The sequence below is a fragment of the Anabas testudineus genome, chromosome 19 (assembly GCF_900324465.2).
Source record: "Anabas testudineus chromosome 19, fAnaTes1.2, whole genome shotgun sequence".
Lineage (NCBI taxonomy): Eukaryota > Metazoa > Chordata > Actinopteri > Anabantiformes > Anabantidae > Anabas > Anabas testudineus.
In genome coordinates, this window is record NC_046628.1 from 11529820 (window position 1) to 11552247 (window position 22428).

Consider the following 22428-nt stretch of genomic DNA (forward strand, 5'->3'; position numbering starts at 1 on the left):
CCAACACAACCTTCTAACTTAATTTTTTCAATGAGATGTTATTTGACCCGTGGGTATAAACTTTCTCGATGAGACAGAGAATACAAGAAGGCTAAATGTGCTGTCCATACATACAAATGCTGCTGTCATCTGGAACTGCCCTAAACAGGCTGCACACTGATGACAAAGACAGACCGAAAGACACGAGTTAATGAAGGGACACTGGTGTACATGCTTCTTCTTGATATGAGGCTTCTCTATTGTAAATGTCAGTTCACCCAAATTATAAAATGACCCTGTATTTTCTCACTTTCATTATAGACTCAGTCCAGTTCCACGCCCAGACATTAGTCGCTTGTTCATACAGTATGTACATTGAAACTATTTTAATTTCGTTCCTTACGTACCTCCCAGTCACGGGGAATAAAATCCATAGGCCTTTTTTATGCAAAAATATGTTCCTCAGTTCAGCTGAAGGCTTCAGCAGCCAGAGCTGGACAAATCAAGTGAGTAACTTCCAAGTCTTTTAAGTTGAGCATTCAACTGTTGTGTTTTCCAAGATGGTTTCCTTTCTGGGCTTTTGCAGCAGGACAGTCAAAGAAATTTTGTAATTTTGTACTAAAGCAGCTTTGACAGCCTGAGCTTCAGCACTCAAAGTCCTAAATTGACTTTAGCTGAACATAACAAATTTTGCATTACATTCCTATAAAACTGTCCAACAACATGATGGATATTTTGAAAGAAACAGGATCCAAATTGATGCAGCACAACCAGTGATGAGATAGTAGTGACTTATCCAACTGGGGCTAGTGCCTAAACTAGGGCTAGACCCAAATATTTGGAAATTTGTTTATTGGGTAGGGATTCAGTTTTCAATTTTGATGTTTGGATGTCATATTTATTCTTCTTTCCTTTTTTTTATAAATTAAATGCTGAGGACATCAGCTGTATAGTAACACTTTTAAGTAAACAATGACAAGACAAAAGATGAGTCACTAATATGCCCTTTGAAACTGGCCTCTTTCCTACACGAATGTATTTGATATTGCCATTTTGTTGTACAGAAATATGACATTTAGGAGACATAATTGCTTCAAGCAGACTCGAGTACACATAGAATAACAGCTTTCAAAAAATGTGAACTTGTTTTTCAATAGCCATGCAGATAATATTGGTCTTATATGCTTATTAGGTTTTTATGTGTCCACCTTTAAAATTATGAGCTGCAGTCAGTATGGTTGTACATAGTGAGGAACATTATTTGTAAAATGATATCTTGCTGTTGAATTTCCTCAGTGTTATCAACACTAACAATTATATTCTATTCACCTCCACTGCATGGGGTTAGAGGCGGTTATCTTAAAACAATGACAAATAAAACCAATCCACATGGCAACTAGAGGTAAGTGTGAAAATATGTGGATGAACCCGACCTTTACAAACTATTTCACTTTTCTGAAAGGTATGACACGCATTAGATTAATTATATCAGCTGAATAAAAACATACACATAATTGCAGGTATGTACGAGGTAGCTTGGCCTGCTGAACCACAGAGAAGAAGCAGCCTCAGGCTATGTTACATATTTTCACACAATTCTTTATCTGTGTGTGTGGCGTTTGAGCCTGCCTTTTCTCTGGGAAGCACTTATCCGACATAATGACTTTATTGAAAAAAGAAAGAAAAAATCTTTGCAGTATGGACAGTGTTGTTTTAAACAATACTATCAGATTTAGACATAGGGAGCAGAATATGAACATTCCAGAAAGTGGAGTAATCCTTCCCCCTTTTGTCCTGCAAGATACACTGATGGTTTCTCACTCAATAAGGGCAAAAACCATTATACTCAAGTGATACATAAACAAATCAATTTTCCATGTTCGTGCATTGCTTCACAAAATTATTCGCCCAGCCCAGAGAAACAAGCACAAAATTAGTTTGGCTGAACACTGTTGTTAATACACCAAGTGAGCAAAACCATTTGGGAAAGTGATGGTGAAATCAACTTTTTTATCAACGAAAAGGCAGACAAAGTTAACTATTCACCCAGGCTTTATCACTGGAAACCAAATGAATTACTTCCTTTCTCTGTGCCGTGCAAGTCTCCAGCAAGGTTAACTGGATATATCCTGCTGACCCTATTCCCCAGTTCAACCATAAACATGACCTGCTTTGAGCCTGCTTGCGCTGCAGTGGAGCAGAATGGTCAACTCAAGGATTAAAAGTTCAAGCTGAGAGTCAGGAAAACATGAGACAAGGCTGTGTTTTCCAGCATTTGATCAACAGTAAAGTAAAAGTAAAGTAAAGCAGAGAAAACAACTGCATTTAGCCACCGTCCTGCCCAGGGCCGCGTGGACTGACAGAGACCTCAAAGCTGTGTTTCTCTTGAAAAAGCAGAACAAATGGGGATTACAATATATGAGGAAACAGAGTCTTTCAGTTGACCTACATCCCTCACAGAGACTCAAATTATAATCCCAGCAAACATGTTCAGCTATTGAATTTTTAGATTCTGTATCGACACCATGAAATTGTGTTAGATAGCAACTAAATGGGTAAAAAAGAAGATTAGCGATAAGAGACATTGACAGCACTTAACGCATCTGGAGGTTGAAATGTGGGCTGACGGTTCACGATCTCATTTCATTTAATTTTATTCTAGCTTTAAATCCGAACATCTGCATTTACACCTATTAACACTCTATAAGCACTACAACGCAAAGCAACCACACACACAGAGGAACCCGCTTTGAGCTGTGAGCTTAAAAATAAGCCCAAGACACATTCAATCAGTCTTTACCATTTAAAAGCAGGCTGTAAGGTTTTGATTATATTCACTGTGCTCAACTGTAACATTTTTAAATCAATTAAATGAAGCAGGAAGTAAAAACATACATGTAAATCAAATAATGATTTAATGCATGCCCGTTCCCTTACAAAGTTCAGTGCAATAATCATAATCACATACAAAGAACATTCACTAATAGCGTCAGTGATTATACCATAATTATTAAAAATATGCAGAGTAGACATAGAAATGCATAAGATGAATACAGATGGAAGTAGTGGAAGCTTTCTCTACTGTGTGTAAAGATTGAAATCAAAATCAAGTCACACTTCCTTCTGTTTTTCTTTTCTATTCTGAGTCAGGAGTAACCACAAGCTGGAAAATCTTGGTTTCACATAGTTATTCCACTTAAAACAGCAACAAATTCAATGAATGATTCTGACAAAAATAAAGACAAATACAACAAACAGGCAAGATAAAATATATATAAATAGTCTATGACTGCTTGTTTGTCTCATTATGCTTCATGTTTTTCTTGTTCTGTTTTCTAATAACATTTAATTTGCTCCTATAGTGTAAAGCACTCGCTTTGCCATACAGTACAAATAAAAACAATCATTACATTGCTATTGTGGACTGTGTAAATAAAAACCCCTGCGTGTGTGTGTGACAGAGAAAGAAAGACAGGGAGAGAGTGTGTACATATGTTTATGAAGCCGCAGGAAATACCAAGACAGACATGCTGACTCTCCAGCACTTCAGGCCCATGTGACTGGAAACACACAGGCCAGATTGTTTGCATGTTTGCTCAGGGGCTGTGATGAGAACATTTGGTTAGAGAAAAATATCTAAGCTCAACTAAACATCTGAATCTGGACTGCCACTGAAGGTGTGGTCTGGCCTGGCTGCTTATCTCTCGCTAAACTTTTGTTTTTGAGCGATCAGCCATCCTGCTAATTTGCATGATGACTCCTGCATTTGTGTCCCTGTAGCGATCCAGTGCAACTAGTCTCCATTGGCTTTCTGCTCTCATTACATTAGCATAATGCAGATGCAACTAGAGTCAGTAACCTTGCTGTAGCTCAGCACTATTTACAGCAAATACACACGAAATGTGAGAGCTGCAACACTTGACAGTTTTCCTTTACTAACCTACTTTCCTTTGCTAAATGCCTCTTATTTATCAATGCTTCAGTGTGTTTTTTAAAATACTGCACATTTTTACATAAGCTAAAGTAAAAGGGAAACATATTTACTCCAAGTTTACCATTCAATGTGACACAAATCTACTAACACTGGTAACTCACTTGTTCAATGATTTTCATTGAACAAGTGAGTAAAACCCAACTACTGCTAAATCTTGGCTATTTTACTTGTTCAGTTCTTCATGTAATAAATGTTCAAACAAATCCCATTACCATAGATTGATGCATCTCAATTTGAAACCAGATTGCACAAAATAACAGACAATGTAGGCATAAAGAGTATGTAAAGATCATAGGTGATGAATTTGAGTAAAAAAATGAAGATTTGGCTGCAGCCATAAAGTACTCACACCTACAGCACCATTCTCTTTGTGATTGTACTGTACTTGGCATGCAGTGAGTTGTCTGGCTGGACTTTTGTGCATTCTCTGCTTTGATAGTCTCACATTACCATTAATCTCTCGCAAAGATGCCATTAAAGATGTCATTATATCTGGTGTCCAGCAAAACGTACTAGCAGCCGGTCTGAATAATTAATTCCTCCTGTTCGTGCTGCGGGGACTCTACTGATCAGAGCTCAACCCGGTAACACACTCTGTTATGATTGGCTAAAGCAAGGTCAGTGTCTTAAGAGACCTCGCTCTAATATCCAGCAGCAATTAGTGGCTACTAAGCGAGTGTTGCACATGTTATTATGTGTAAGAGGAGTGAGAATGACCACAGAGTACAAAGACAACTGGTTATCTTGTCTGTATTAAAAAACTTGAATTGACTTGAAAGTAAAAACTTTTTTTCCTTCTAAAAAACACAAACAAATATGAAAACACAGCCTTCTTACTGATTTCAAAGAGACCACCATGTTGGCATGGACGTATGGTAAAAAACAAAACACAACAGTAACTAGCTTGTCCACAATGCAGTGCAACGTTATCTGATAAACCGTGCACACATGCACAAGTAAACATTCACAACAGATTGTGATCTATACCAATTTTACACTTTGAAATCAGTCATCATGAGCTTTCCATAGCTTTAAAGACGTCGCTATACTAAACACTATACAATAAAACCATGACTCAGATCATACACACTTCATCCTGCAGCTAAATGATGGTGACAACTGGCAACTGTCTTGCCTTTAACTGTGGCACAACTGGAAATAATGTCTCATGGATTTTTAAATTGATTATTTTGGCTTTTAATTTTATGCTTTTCCTCCGTGGAAATGCATTTGAAAATATGACACAAAATCATCACCACAGTTGATTCTTTTTTTCCACTGTGGTGAATTGTCATCATAAAAACACATTCAAATATGAAAATAAATAAATCTTGAAGCACTCTTGGCCAATCATTAAAGCATCCCCACTCACAACAGCACTGTGTGCAGATTTGGTATCTAAGAAGCCTTTTTTTTTTTGCTCTAAATGCAGTTTGACAAATTTGGCAGTGTTTGCTTGGGGTCACAGTGTTGATTGGATTGGAGTACTGTGTAGTGTGGTGTAATGAAGTTGCATGTTACATGAAAAGACAGTGCTAGCGACCGACCCCCGGATAACATGACAAAAAGCAGTGTTCCCACTGGAGAAGGGGGAACAATGCAGAAAAATACACAGTCACAAGAAAAGACCACTGTCTCCATCAAAACACAGGCAACAAAGGAGTCAAACAGAAAGTTCCAGCAAAATGGCAGACATGGACAGTGAACAAACTTGGCATCGACTCTCTATGAGTCTGTCCATTGTGAGGCATACAACACACAAGTCGAGTTCCCAGTGAATCAGAGCAGTCAGCTGCCATCCACCACCTCAAGGCACACAGCCAGTCTAGCACAGGACCGCAGACGTGTGACTAGCTGTCTCACACAACCACTGTAGCTGTACCGAGTCTCACCAGGACACAGATATGGAGTGAGCTCTCAGATGCAGTAGGTTCCTCTGGATTAACTTCAAAACATGTTTGAACAAGCTTTCTCAGTTTAGCCGCCTCGCACAAATAATATGCTGCTATGATATGGAAACAGAGATAGCAGGTGTTTGCAAATCCATAGATCACTGTGACCTGTGATTTACAGTCCTCTGTCAGGCGGCTGCACTGACACCAATATTGCAGCACGAGTTTGTCTGAAGCACGTCTGAAAACACCAAAATATCCCTCGTCTAACCCCCTCTGTCCACTGGCAGCGATACACGGCTGTCTAAATATTACTACTCCCTGCTTCTCCTGTTCATCTTCCCATTCCTCTGCTTCTCTCTTGCCTTTTCTGTCTTTATGCGAGCACGGAGCTGCTGGGCAGGATGAGTTTAGGAGGGACAACTGTTCAACTGGCGCAACTGGGGATGTCCACATTTGGTGCACCGTTGTCATGTCAACGATCTGAGCTGCCTAGAGCTGGGAATAACTCACCTTCTGTTGTCCAGCTATGAGCTATAACCAGACGCACACCTGTGGTACCAATTATCCTGTAGCTAAATACAATTAGATTATTCCACATGTACCAAACATTTCCTACAAGGCACTGCAGCAGGCTTTTTGTTTTTGCAGGAACGAGTCATCACTAAATCACTGTAAGCAATTAGAATTTTAATGCAATACATATAAGAAGCCAGACTAAAGCTAATCTCATAAAAGGACAAACAGAAGCCATTAGAAGTCCTCAGCCCTTTACTTCATTACTGGCTCAGCTTGTTCTCCTTATGCAAAGACTCCCCAGGTGCATGAATGTTTCATGGCCACCCTGCTGCCTGCTTCCCTCTGCTCAAATTCAGTCGCTCTCCCTCCTCCCTGAGGAAGCTCAAACTCCGCTGTCAATTGCACTCACTTACACTCACACTCTGCTACCATCATCATCAGCCATTAGTGGGGGTGGGGGGGGGAGGCAGCACATAAGACAGCTGTTTTGCCTTGAAGACTCATTCATCCCCTTCAGTGGGATTAGCAGCAGTATCATCATCCTCATCATCGCCTTTGATCCCAAAAATTATCAAACAAGTCTGAAATTGATGACTATCAGCCTGTCTGCCACAAATTCCTGAGCTTTCACAAAATCTGACTTCACTGTAAAACACTGAATCACGTTACAGTGCTCGAGAACAGACATTTATAATATCCACCATGTTTCAAATGAAAAGCTTTGAAAGAACCGATGAAAGAAATTCTTAATTTCACACTTTTAAGGTGACTAAAAGTCCCCAAAACTCTCTCTACTAAAACACAAAACACACAGAGTCACATTCTTCCCAAGACTTAGACGACAAATCAAAGCAACATATTGGTCCATTCAACGTGCTGACGCTTGGTGAACTGCATGTACGGCGAGCAGGATCTGTGCTTATATTTGTCCTGCTGTAAATACATCGTCAAACTGGGCCATTTGAATGGCAGTCATATCAGCTGATGCACTAATTCAAGGCCCTGCGGCGGCTGTCCCCGTCATTTCATTGGCTTTACGCAGACATATTACAAATAGAACATTTAGCAGAAGCCGTGTGCAGTCGTGTAAAAGCACGTTGGGTCTTGGTTATATTGCACATTAAGAATATACCAACCACAGCAACTGCTTTCACTGCAGAGAGAGGGAACATTCAGAGGTAGCATTAGACAGAAGAAAGGCTTGTTAATATTTCAAGACACAGGATTGAGGTAGACCAGTCACAAGCCAACAGCAACTACAATGCCAAGTGATCTTAAGACACATCAAGCCATGCCATTAATTAATATGTTCAGGCGATTCATCATGAGCAGGAAATTGACAAGTTATCCATGAATGGCATGTCAAAGAGATATCAGGTTTAATTTAGCATCAACGGAAGCAAGCGCTACGTCACTTGTTCAAGGCTCTTTGTTTTCTTTGCCGTACCTTTGTTCGATCAGAGCCAGGCAGATAGTTTATACAAAGACACATGAGATGTAAAGGAGGCTCAGAGATTCAACAGGGTCACAGAACCATGGGGAAGTTCATCACGAAGACAAGTGTTGGTTAATGGCTTCCTCCTGCTGTACGTCAACTCAGACCATCAGCGCAAGCTGCGGAGAACATCTGCCCTGAATCCACAGACATTTTGTACAACCGCAGTCGCTCTGTCAATCATGCATGTTCTGGCATGTCATTGACTATCACCAGTGGCTTTTGACGTTCGCCTGCACTGACTTAGGTTGCACTACAAGCACGACCACATGCGTCTACAATTGTATGTGTCTATGTGATAGTGGGGATGACGCCACATCTATTTTTAGTCCAGTACACCGAGTTCTGCCTCTGTGTTATGCTGCTCTGTTCCTAGGAGAGGCAGGCGGGTCATCATCGGCAGCAGAGAGCTCCGGGATAGCTCCAGCTCTGCTCCCTGACCCTGACCCTCCGGCTCCTACATCAGTGGGAGAGACTTACAAGATTCCTGGGCGTCAGTTAGGGGAGGCTATCTGCAAAAAAGAAGGCGCTTTCTTGATGGATGCCATGTTCATCCACCTCTTTCACTCTCCGGTGACTAATGGGCTAATAAGTCAGCTGTCACACTGGCACGTTATCTTATGCTTTCTCATGGGAAGGATACAACACCGGAACATCTCTGCCACAGTCTATGCCCTGAATAAGACATGCATGAGATTCCCCAAGTTGCCTTACAACCAGACGTGTTGTGAAAATCAAATGGAAATTCAACATAAGCATTGATACTGTCGATGGTGCAGGGATAAAGCAACCTGGTCATGGCCAGTTACTCACAGAGTAGTGTACAGAATGTCAGTGATGAACTTTGGAGTCAATAATCATGTTGAATCTTTGGATGAATCATCCCGGTCACTGTCAATACATGTTGTTTGAGTCATTGAACAATGAGTAGAAATCATAGTGTCTTGTTTACAGCACATTTGAGCAGTGCAAGTCGTATGCTTCGAAACAATGAGTTATATTATATATAACCCTGCTTTCCTAAAGAAGAAAAATGCAGAACACCACCAGAAAGCACGGTAAATATTTCCCATATTTTCTGGTGTTGTGCTGAGTATATCGAATGAAAGGGAACACACAGTTACCTGCTGTATTCAAACATGGGCTCACTTGGACATTACTCAGATTTTGTACTCGGGAGCAGGTAAGGTAATGTTTAAAGTTCAGGCTGACTGACTCAGAGATTTGTGTTCTCACATACAGGTCCTCTGGGTGATGTCAAGAGACGTTCAGGGTTCCAGTGCTCGTCTGAAAAACAGCAGATTCTAGGAGAATGAAAACTATGTTGGACTTGAACTTGATGCTGAGGAGAGCTCACAGTCTGTACTGATGACTTAAATTACAACAACAACAACAACAACAACAACAACAACAACAACAAAAAACAGCCTATATTGTAGCACTGAAATTTTCAGACTTTAACTCAAGGCCAAGTTAACATACAGTATATAGCACAATAAAATAAAGACAAATTAAAGAAAAAAAGCTGAAGAGAAACATGATTAAATGAATGCAAGAAGTGTTAAAAGAACCTAGTTTATATATAGCTTTTACCTATCTGATTATTATAAAATAAACACACATGATGCATGATTTAGCATGAAGCACTTTTCCTCATTTTTTATTCTACTTTTATTCTTTATTTCTAAAAGAATAGTGTGCTTATCCACTAGACAACTATGATTACAGAGATTACAGATCTTCTCTTTCCCTTCCAGACACTTGTATCTTCCACTAACTTTTTGAAAATCTGTTGTTTATGACTCTGAAGTTGAAGACAGCATGCATGTAATTTCAAGTTTTATGTAGTTTTCCTGTTGTAAATGTGTGTAAAGACCAAGTTCTGAATATTTCTCTTGCTGTTTTTGTCAGAAGAACAAGATCAGCGAGTAGGTTTTTGTTATAATGGCAAAAAGCTGCCAACAGATGTTCACTCATAAAACTGATCTTTCAACATCTCTTCAACAGCCCAGTCAAACTAATGTCAAAAATGTTTTAGTGTCTTTTAGTGTCCATGCACAGACACTACAACTACCTCATCATGCTTATCAGTTTAACAGCTTGTCATTCAGACCTCTGGGTGTTTGGGTTCAACGATAAACTCCAACTGCTCTCCTACGTCCTTGTTTAATAAAGTACTTCCACTTGACTCAACGCTGGTCAGAGGAACAAGGGAGCTGTGATTGTGTACGAGTGTAAAGCCGCTACAAAGCATTAATTTGGCTATGTTCTGTTAATATATTCAACAGAAATCTGAATCAGAATAGGAGTTCACTCCAACAAGTGATAATAATCCTTCTGATGGGCTTGAATGTTTTGAAACTTGAATTTAAGCAAGAGGCTCTGCTCTCTTTGTTTTCCTGTACAGGGAAGGTGGACATGTGTGCAGAGGCAGGGGCTCTGAGGCCAGGCCCTCTATCCTTCCTGTTCAGTTACCAGAGGCCTCACACTTATCGGTTCCAGATCTCACAAGAACAGAGAGAAAGAGAGACCACTAACAGGAAGGGGATTTTTTTTTAACTCCCCCCTTTTTCCTTTAGCGAAGTTAACAGAATGTCTGCACCTCTCACACTTCACAGAGGAAAGCAATTATTCATCAGTGCTTACTTACAAAGTCTGAAACCTCACAGTCTTAAAAAAATGGCCTCAAAAAATTAAACTGGTTGCAGAAATGTCTTAGTGCTGAAAAAACTAGTTAATTAGGCGATTAGTCAATTAGTGTCAACAAAATCATTAAAGTTGTATCTCAAATTTTCAGGCTTTTGCTTGTACTGATGGTATAAAATACACTGTATTAGGATATCAACCTAGACCTCTCTATAATAAATGGTTGCTATTTCCTTTAGCTGTAGCCTTTCCATCAAACCCAGATATATTTTCCCTCCACAAAGCAACCTTACGTCAACAGTCAGAGGGAAAAATCTGTCACAGAGAGTGAGAGAGAGAACTGACTGTGACTCATGTCGTGTCCCCGTTCATGTCATATCCCCCCTCGTTTCACTTGCTCTCACAGTCTACCTCGCCTGACATTTCCACAATAATCACTTTGGTTTATCCCACTCAGCTGTGTGGCGTGCAGATGTTTGTCAGTGAACCGTATTTCTCAGCATTCACACTGCTATAATCAAGATTAACCACTCTTATCCATTCAGTGTGTGTGTGTGTGTGTGTATGCTGGATGCCCCAATTCCTAATCCATGAAGCCATAGCTGTATTGTATAATACAGTGGACAAACCAATTACATTCCCTTTCCACGACATAATTCTCCCTCATAGTGGAACATACACTGAGTTGCATATTGCATAAGGATGAACTGATGGCTGGATAGTCGTGACCTTGTGTATATGTGTGTAGGTGTACAACAGTCAGAGTGAATAATGTACTTGTAATGTCAGCAAAAACATAAACAGGCGCAACATCTCAGCACTTTGCTACTCGGAGCCCCCGTGAGCTCCTGATAAAATCAACATGCTCTGTGAGGCTGGCTACACACATACCGCTGGCATCACATGTTTGCCAAAGATACTCAAGCACAGTGGAGGACAGAGTTGGTCCGAGCAAACAAATTTGGGGTATTTAAATCACTGTAGTGACAGGGGAGTAACAGTATTTGGCCATTTACAGACATTGGAGCCCTGAACTTCTCTAAACCTAATCCGAAGGAGCTGTAGTGTATGTAGAAATGCAAATGCCAAAATCTGGCTCGGACATTAAACGTACATTATCCTATCAGCTCTCTGATACAAAGTCTGTGTAATGTCCAGTTGAGCCTATGTTCAAATACAGCAGGTAACTGCCCAGAGAGGTTGAATGGACATTCCCTTTCATGTTATACACCAACAAAGTGTTTTAAATAAAACACACGATGGTAACAGGCTAGTTTCCTCAGATCCTTGCTCCTCCAAAGATCAGTACTTTCAAGATGCTACCTGTCAACAACAAGTTGACAGGTGTGCAAAGTGTAAAACTAATTTTGCTACTGACATCTAATGGACTCCATAGGTCTAATCATAGAGCATGTACAAAACAAAACAATAAAAACAAAAGATGACTCACCTGTGTTGACTTCAATCCTTGATTCTTCACCACAAAGGACCCCCCCACCCATTCAAACACTATATAGAGAAACACTCCAGCACCTCACGTCTTCTGCCCCTGCGAGAAATCAGAGGAGGGAAAGAAAATAATATTATGCACCAATCTACAAACAATAAATTACTACAATCACATTTTTTCCCTGAAAATCAAGTCCCCTCAATGATTTCACTTCTCACACACTCCTTTGGGCTCTGAGTGGCTTCCATCTGTGCCTTGCTGAACTAGAGACACTTCTTTCCTGCATGGATAAGCTCCTTCACGCTCTCCTGCCCATGAAGGACACATCAAAAGAGCTGGCAATACTTCACATGATCAGTATGGCATCATAAACATTCAGCACATAGTAAGTTCACTGCCACTGCACATCCACAAGTCACTCGCAATTGACAGATAAGCCTATTAAGAGAGGCCTTCACCACAGTTTAGCACTTAGCACAGCCGTCAAGACTTGTATGTATGCCCAGCAACATCAAGACCCTTGAAACCACTTAAGCCATTGAGGTGCAAAATGAAATAACCAACGTGTGAGAAAACATACAGTTTAAGACTTATTACAATGATACAGAACAAATGTAATCAAAATCAGTATATGATTTAGATTAAAGAGAAAACCTCATTTATCTTATAGGGGCCACATATTTAGAAATCATATAATCTACAGTCACCCAAGGAAGTAACCGACTTAATTCATTTTAATGATTTCTTCGTCATTGTGAGAAGTTATAATTACAAGCAGGACAGGCTGGATTCTAGCATGTGTTATCTTTCCATAAATCATGCGTGGCTCTGCTGGTATCTGAGAGAGGCTAACAAAATAAAAAACACTTTGAATATTGACATTTGCAAAAATTTCCACACTTGAATGAGTGGGTGACCTCAGTGTGTACAAACTGAGACTATCTGATAGATAGATATAACTTTATTTTGTAGTTCCACAAGACCTCAAATGTGACAAAAAAGCCACATTTGGGTGTTAAAAGATGTTATATATTATATATATTATGTATTTGTGAGCACAGTGTCAGCTAAAAGGAAGCTCTGCATCCCTCTTTTAAAGAGGTTCAGGTTAAGGTAGTACTTTAAGACAGTCATCTTTTAAGGTAGCAGTGTTCTCAGCACATGAGAGATTATGAACAAACTTATGGCCTTTTCATTTGTTCCCATCCTGAACTCAGCTCTTTCTTTAACTCTCTCCTTTGCTCAGAAGGAACGAAACTCATTTTCATGAAAAAGCTAGAAAATGTCACAAAGCTTTTTATTTTGTATTCCTTAAATGTTTAACCAAAAATTTTCAATGAGCTCAAAGAAGGAAGGAAAGGAAGAATAAAAATGTCCTCAGGGCATTTGCTCTAGCTTGGTGAATATATGTGTGGAGTGTGCAAGTATGCAACAAATGCTCTTTTCCCCACCCTTTCCCCATACTTTATCTCCACCACCTTAACGTCTACAGCTGTATTCTGCCGGAGTATCACTTTCATCAGGACTCTCCAGACCTTAACCCCACTGAGAATCTTTGGGATGTGCTGGAGAAGACTTTGTGCAGCGGTCCGACTCTCCCATCATCAATACAAGATCTTGGCAAAAATTTATGCAACTCTGGACGAGAATAAATGTTGTGACATTGCTGAAGCTTATTGAAATGATGCCACAGCAAATATGTGCCATAATCAAAGCTACAACTGGGCCAACGAAATATTAGTGTGACTTTGTTTTTGGACGGGCGGTGTATAAAAACTGTCCAACCACAAGGTGTATTTTCACATCCAGGAGGAGAAGGCGATCCCTTGTGCCTTGCACTTTTTTAATCCTCTTTTTTATCATTGGAAGATTTTTCAGGCAGCATTTCTCCCCTGTTGGAAGTGCGGCTCTCTGAAAAGAGAAAGTGGAAGAGCGCTAGGGGCTCAGTGGGTCGGGAGAGAGGAGGAGGAGGAGGGGTTGACGCTGGGTGTCTCCTTTTTAAAGCCAGATTCTCTCCAGATACCTCTGTGCTATTCATCAACAGCTTTTCCAGGGCTGTGAAAAATCAATGTGCTCTGCACTGCAAACAGTTCATAATGACGGGGGATGGAGGGAAAAAAAGCTCAACTGCAACAGAATTGATTTGTTTAAGTACAATAACATAGCTCTGCAGTGCAGCGAGGAGGAGGCTCAAGCACCCAGACAAAGACTGACTGGCAGTATGAAACCACAAGCAGTAATTGATAAACTGCTGGCAAAGTGCAAATGCGAAATACAGAAGCCTGTTATCTAATTAAAGGAGTTTTCCTCTGAATTACCACCTAACAGAGGAAAAAACACTTGTGTGTGTTCCCTAAAAGAGAGTAAACACCAAATAAAGACCTTAAAATATTTCTCTATTTTAGGATATTTAAAAAAAAAAGAATCAAAAAGTTAAAAAGGAAAAATTCAAACTTCAATCCAGCCCAGACAATCCTCTCACACATTTACATAGACACACACAACCTTTGTAGTTTTGGGTACTACTTCCCGAGCCAATTCAAAGCCCATGCAGTACATTTTTGATGTTGCATGAAGCCAAGTCATTTTTATTTTTCATTCAAAAATGACACAGAGCCTTTCATTAAAAACAACTTTTACAAGGTGATATTTTAAACCTACTGATACTGCAAAAAACAGGAAGCTGAATAAATTGTGTCAAGACAGCTCAGCACAATAAAACATTTCTCCCTGGCTCTTTTAAGCCGACCGCAGAGGTGCATTTATCATTGTTATTATTCCATCACAGAGGCCCTCCCAGGTTTAATTGGGTCCTCATGGAGTCAAAATCCCTACTGTTGCTGCAGCCACTGGAGCTGGACAGGCTCACTCGCCTGCCACCCAAGTAAGCCCTGGGATTTTACAGACTGCATGAGGCGCTGTCATTCTGTGCAAAGTGGCCATGAAACCCACTGGTTAGGCAGACGGGTGGTGGGAGCTTGAACCCCACCCGCTAAGCCTTGACAATGGCAGGAGTGGGGACACCTGGTGAGAAACATTCACCTGGCTCTGCTCTCAACTCTGTGGAAAAAAGCTCTTGAGAGCCATAGGCAGTTTGTCCCCCCAGAGAGCTCTTGGGAGCTATTATTCTCAGCGGACTACATTAGCATTTTAACAGGTAAATAAATACAGAAGGTCTGGAATGCATGTGGACGTGAAGCATGTGAACAAATGTAACAGGAAAAGGATTAAAAAGCTTTTCCTTTATGTTTGAAAAAACAAAAACAATAAACTAAGAAGATAACAGGGCTTAAAAACACATACTACTATTAATAAATGCAGGTTAATGCTTCCGCAAAAACGTCAGATGATCTCCAAAATAAGTTGCCTCATTTCCTAAAAGTAAAAAAATAGAAAAAGGTGAAATGGAAGTTTTAATCACAGCATTTTGTTCTCAGTAAACACCAGCTCTGACACTTTTAACCTCCCATTCACCTCTCTACACTTCCACTTTAGTGTTACCTTGGCACAGAAATCACAATGCCTCCTCCGGGCTGCTTCCTGTTGTTGATATGCTCAAGACATGCGAGATCAACCGACATATGCATCTCTGCTTTTTTCAAAAGACTCCAGAAAAAGACACTTGGAAACCAAAGTAGGAAACGCTGGAGAAGCAAATGTGGGAATGACAATTTAGTCATTCGCGATGATTTTCAGCAGGGAAGGAGGTTCTCGTTTTAAAGAGATAAAAACATGATTGTGAACATCACGCTGGCAATCGACTCACCTCACAGTCAGTGTGTTTACAGTGTGTTTACAGACTGACTGTGGATAATATACTAATAACATGATTACACACTATTAATTAAAGGGATATTATAATTTATCCTATACTTAACCTGGGTTATTTTAGTTGAATTAAGGTTAAACGTCAATAACCCATCAATCCTTCTAACTACATGTTTCATAAAGATCTGAACAGGTTAACAACCGATTATTATTTTCACTACAGATTAGTCTGTTAATTACTCTCCTATTTGATTTGACATCTGTGTAAAGTTGGTCATAAACTCACATGTAAATACTGCAAATGAAATCCTGCTGAAATGACAGCATTATATAACCTAGATGCAGGGGAAAAAAACAGTAATCAAATGAATGTTGTTGTTTTAATCAAGGTTCAACCTTTTGACCACGAAATTGATTGTGAAATTGCTCATTTAGTAACATATAGTGACCAGTGGTAGTGGAAATCTCTAATAAACACCTGACAATCATTTCCCATATATAGCAGTGCGGTTCTAACGCTGCATGTAATGCGCGGCCTGATATTTTCCCAACACATGCTGCCAGTGTCAGAGGACATCCATGTGGTGTCATTACATCAGACGAATTCACACGTTGTTGTGATGCTAAGTCATAAACATGAAGTGTATCCCTGCAGTAAATTTCTGCTATAGTGATGATTACAGGTTTGGAGATAATGGTTTTTAGTGTGATACATTTAGAAAGCATGAGACACCAGCTCAGTTAGCTCTCTAATCTTCACTCTGGTGATTAACACAAATGCCGGCGCCTAGTTAACAACCACTGCTGTAATTATGTGGATCCTCACAGATACATACACTATCCTATACAACATGCACACACTGTAGGCAAACACACTCTACTGCAGAACACTACAGTCATATGCATGTGTGCCACCATATTAGCATTACAGCAACTACCAATTAAGCGTCTTATTTATGCAAATGCAGGTAATTTACTTCCTGCTGCGCATTGCTTCCCAATGCGTTAGCCCTCTAGCATCCGCTTTTTTTTCCTTTTTGTTTTGTGGAGCACCAAAACAACTGGAACAATTGAATGAAGTGATCCCAAAAAGATCACTCTCACAGTTGAAAATAATTAAGGTTTATTTAAAATGTCAAACACACTCCAGCCTTTTTTACTGTACTCTTCACTCCAGTTGTCAATTCATTTATTATTAGCCTTCTTTTATTATTACTCATAGGAACAATGGCCAACATCATGAAAATAAGATCCAAGCTGTATGAAAGCAGGATTTGACTTTAAACATCTATGTTTTTTTCTAGTTCAAAAGCGTGCGCCAATGAGTCTCACATGAATTGATGGCTTCAATATTATTTCTCCTTCCCCTCTCGCTACAGCACATATCTTATTTCAAAAGCAAGAGCAGCCCAAGAGGGTGACTGTATTTTTCTTCCTTTGTTTCTAGTCTTTCCCTATCAGAGTGAAAAGGTGGTAGCAACTCCCACAAGGCAGATAGAGATAGAGGGGAAGGCGGCTGGCAGAGTGCTACAGCAAAAAAAAAAGAAAAAGAAAAAGAAATGCTGTACCGCCTGACCACAGACATAAAAATCATGCCCCCTGCTTCCCTGCTCTTTCCTGCTTCATCTGCGAAGCAAATTGCATGCCCTGTAACCAGAGATTCCTCTTTGGTCACCTGGTTGTTCTCACCATTTCAGCAGGCCAGGAGCGAGAGGGTTTGCTAGAAGTGAGAGCCGTCATAAGGTAATGGAGACAAGTAAGACAGAGAAACAGAGAGGTGATCGCATCCAGCCCATTCTGAAGGAGAGGTGGGTGTAATGAGGCCTGATCTGTCACACGGAAGAACCACACACATGTATTTGCATTTTCATCCCCTTTTCTTCATCTTGCTCCCTTATCTTTTCTTCGTCTTTTTAATAATAAGGAAAAAGAAAAAGCAATGAGAGGGAAGGTGAGGGGAGGAGGGGAACGGACATACACACAGAGGAATCCAGGGAGGGATAAGGGAGCACATTTCTAATGGGAGGGAAAAAATGATTAAAGGCTGAGATGAACAAAATCTGCTGGTTCCAGAGGAAAGAAAAAGGAATTTCCAGAGCTAATAAGCAAAGCATCATGGGGAGACCTGCCTCTCCCTGCCATTCAACCATGACCACGCTTGCTGGAGCACATTTTCTACATCCACCCTCTCACACTAGCCTATATTATGTGTTTCATGCAGATGGAGTCATTAGTGGGTCTAGGATACCGATATTTAAAAAACACTGCTACAGTAACCCTACTGGAAATAAATACTCTATATTTGTCCATGTGGGATTCCCCTGGACTGTGACTGCTGCAGCTTACCAGTTATACCAGCGTTAACCTGACTCAGTGGTGGAGGACTCTCGAGGCAAAAGGGAGCAAAGAAAGAAAAACAGCAACATCAATAATGAAGTGAAGGAGACGGGGGAAGAAAACAAAGCCGTTCATAACAAATGAGAAAACAGGCAGAGCGTCTCATTGCGAGATCGCTAACGACAATCAATTAGCAATTGCTCATGATCTTGGGTGCGCCAGAGTATAAGGTGTCTTAATGAGTCCCATTTCCATTAGCTGCTCGACTCGAGAGGCATAAGGAGGAGGCTGCTCCCACCAGCTCCTCCATCTCAATGCCTAATGACTGCAAGAGTGGATTACTCCATCAATTCCTCGCTTCTCTTTGTTTATCCCCTGCGTAAATAATGGTCAACCATTACAATGCATTAAGCGGGCCACTCTACGCCAAGTGAATGAGCGGGAGAAAGAGGAGCACAAGTGCTCAGACGGTTTCCTCCAGTGATCTCCAGGAAATCGGCTAATACCGACCATGTGGTGGCAGAGGGGTTAGGGAAAGGGGGGGGAACAAGTTCATCTACATTGCTCTGTCCAAGCATTATCCATATACACGTTTATTTGCTCCAATGTGCCGTACACACACATAAAATACTCTGGTAGCCTTTTTCAGCTGGCAAGTTATTTTTCCATCTAATTCATTTCGTTTAAAAATGTTTCTCAAAATCGCCTTTTTTTATCTGGACTAATTTCCTCATCCTCTTCAGTCTTGACACGCTATCAGGAATCAGCAAAAGGGTGTAATTCCTGCAGCTCCATGAAATATTTTGGTGAAAGTCTCTAATGCTTCAGTAGAATGTGGTTGAAACTGTTGAAAACTATTCACGGGAATAGTTGAATAGACATTGTAGGTGATGTTGTACAACTCAATTAGATTCTTTCTTTTAAAATGACCCAGGGAAATGTAACCTGTAATTTTCATGTCATTTGCCTTGACGAGCAGCATAAGAGCAACACAGGCCTTGGATGTTATGCAATCAACACTACAGAGATTACTTAATTCGTGTCATATGAGACAATATAATATTGCAGTGCTTTCTCCCTGGATTGTGCCAAATCAATATTTCACCCAGGGCTCCATCACTCTCTTTTCTATTTTCCTATCTCTTTCTGGCACTCTGTGGTTTCCCTCTTGTGTCACAGCACCAGACAGGATAAAAATTAAACGCATCAGCAGAAAAACACACAAGTGGAAATGATCTTGCTGCTCCGGCCGCTCGGGTCATGAATTCAGCTAACTGTGCTTATCACAAGCTGCTGCTATTAGTCTTAATAGCCATGGTGACAACCCACCTTGAGAGGAGATGGGCTCTGCATCCTGGGGCTCACTGCAGACAGGTGATTTTCATCTGTGGTCTCTTCTTATGTCACAGCAAAGACAGTGCTGTTTAAAACACGTCAGGATCCGGCAGGCCACTACAGACACCAGAGCTGTGTGTTTGATGTTCACATTCAAACTTTTCTTTAAATTGCAAAGACCTTACATACATAAGCTTTGTGCACAACCCTTCTATATACTACATATTAATATGCGTCCTGTGTGTAATAACAATTCATTACTGTTTCATAGTTACTATTGGAATAAGTTTAGAGTTTTGCACAGTGAAGAACTGATAGATAGAAATGTGCATCAATGGATGTTGATAAAATCAAAACTTCAGTTGGATACAGTGAATTTAAAGCTGTACTTCTAGATAAGTTTATCTGAACAATGGATCAAATAACTCTGAAAGCTGAAAGGTGGCAATGGCACTGACAAACCCACAGAGACTTATCAAGCAGCTCTGCAGCTTCTTTCAGCCTCACTCTTTTGGTTAGATTTACCTTTGGTTACATTATTTTCAACAACAGTATTTCCACTCACAGCAGCTTTCATTCAACAACACCACTTTTTCCCACAGTGGGGAAAACAATGACTAGTGAATTCACACTGAAACAGTTGAAGCAAATTTTCAACTATGAGTCCATAATGTTTTGTCACAGCTGTTCCTATTTTTATTTACACAGACTTGCACCTTTGACTTTTTATTACAGAAGAATGTCTTCTAAATAATTCCTCACCTCTTGTAATGATGATCTGACCAGTAAAGTTTTATACCCATGCCAGCCTTGGAAGTGCTCCAGCTGCCAGTATAAATAACTCCTCCCTCATCACTACAGTAAGTCCAGTGGACAATAATAGTGTAATACTGTCTGTATTACACTGCACTTTTCTTCTTGTGGAGTTAATAGCATCAGGCACAGCTCTGCAAGATTTAATGCAAACATAATCATTTGTTTTGCTCAACGTGAGAGTGCTTCTTGTCTACAGAGTAAGAGTGAATATTACAAGGGCCAAGAGGTGTGTGTGGCATAAGAGTGAATGTCTTACTAAGAAAAACTATTTTTCCCTCTGAACTAAAGGTTACTTGCTGCAGCCTGTCGAGGAGTCGTGCTGCGTTGCCATTGAATGGAGCACACAGTCTGACTTGGCTGAAGAGACGGAGCGGCAAAGTGAAAGTGTTTGGTTAGGTACCTCACAAAGTAAAACCACATGAAAGAAACACATATAATCAGCTCACATAAGAGAAGTCAGCCTGCATCAACACCGCTGAACAACAGAAAACCCACTGAACAGACCGAGGCCCTTGCTGACCCCTAACATGAAGCCAGACAAACACTGTTTAGAAAACAAATGTCAGGACGTCTTTTCAGCCAGAATGCTTTCCCACGAGCCCGAGGAGTCCTTAACCACTCCACTCCTCCACAAATGACTGAGCTTGTGACTGGGACCCTATCAACATGTTGTTCCTTTTAGACGGGGGGGAGGAGGACTTACTTTGATCCACTTTGAGGCATGTCTTCCTTTCCTGTCGAGAGCCAGTTAAGGTTTACGGCGGGAGAGGAGATGCCTGTACATCCGCTCTGTGGCAAAGTTGAGTCAAATCTGAGCCACAGTGACACATCAAGCCTAAATAGGATGTCAACCAATTAGAACAAGGGTTTTCTGTTGTTGTAACTTCCAAACTCCAAGGAGAAAGCAGAGGTAACATGGCCTCTGCGAAAGCTTATTCTTGCTGAGAATGGACACTCTATTTTACGAACATGACAAAGTGCAGAGACACTGGGCAGAACAGACTGTAGCTGCAGATCCGAGTGTAGAACAATGGGAATCTGTGCTGATTTCTGGCCTGAACAATGGCAGGATGACATGGAGCCTGACAGATACACACAGAGCAGCAGGATCTACACTGCAGACAGGAGAGGCAGCTTCACAGAGCAGCAACACTGCCAAAAAACATCTCCTCATCTTCCTTTTTCCTCTTCCAACATCTTTTATGTGTTTTGGCACCTCTGGCATTCATAACTCAAACAGTCAAACTTTGAGCAACACCATGAGCACAACGGTGGAGTGAAATGAACCAAATAAGGTACCTATAATGTAGTTTAGGGACTGATCTGACTTAAAATAACATGTAAACCTGATAAATATATGTACAGAAACATAAGTGTAACATATTTTTGACAAAATATCTCATCTAACTCATATAGAAAATATGCATAGTAGACAAAAAAATCTAACTTTTAACAATACATTCTACATATATTGGGGAATTGATGGCATTGGTCAAAAGACCCTGAGCCAGCACTTTAGGAAAAGTGCATGCATTTCCAAAACAAAATAAAATAATTATCACAATACAAAATAATACAAAGGAAATCATAACACAAAACTTGCTAAACCCAGGAGGTGATGAAATCTCTTCCATATGCCACAGAGGCCCTGAAAGTGTCCTTTATTATTGATGTCCTGAGAGCAGGACTTGAAGCAGCTTTGCTTCTCTTATCAATCATTCATCTGCTTTCCATTGAACACGCTGCGATCCTCCACTCTCAAATCAGACTTAAAATAGCCGAGGACCCACCAATCTAACGTCTTTCCTTAATTAAATAAGGCTAACATGAGCCTCGAACACCTGCTCTTAAAGCGATCAACAATGCTGCTCTAATGTGGAGACCCCAAGCAAGGAGTAGCCTGTCAATCATTTAGCACACGACACTCAGAGGTCATAAATTAAGAATGGGATGCCAGAACCTATTTGTGTTGACTCCTGTGCAGGTCCTTGCTTTGAAAACTCCTCAACAGTGAAAACTTGAGATTGCGTCAGACCAGAGTGATAATGTTGATGCTACTTTTATAGTGAAACCGATTTCAAATGTGTGCATTCAGCCCGAGCTGCCGCCTTCTGTCATTCCCACCTTTGCTTGACTACAGCAGGCGTTTGGTTAACAGCAAACATAATCAAACTTTGTGGTCTGTCTCTCTGTGGAG

At 40.5% G+C, this 22428-nt stretch overlaps 1 protein-coding gene across 3 annotated transcripts in view; it reads right to left on the reverse strand.

Moving 5' to 3' along the window:
- Positions 1–22428, reverse strand: part of LOC113156055 (zinc finger MIZ domain-containing protein 1-like) — a 94541-nt gene that overhangs the window by 57486 nt on the left and 14627 nt on the right. The window contains exon 2 of one of the 3 annotated variants that reach the window (XM_026350887.1): positions 11976–12068. The exons of 1 other annotated variant lie outside the window; for it this stretch is intronic. The gene's annotated coding sequence lies outside the window, so the exon portion shown is untranslated. Of the gene's footprint in view, positions 1–11975; positions 12075–22428 lie in introns of all 3 variants that reach the window. One more of the 3 variants, XM_026350886.1, reaches the window with a different exon arrangement.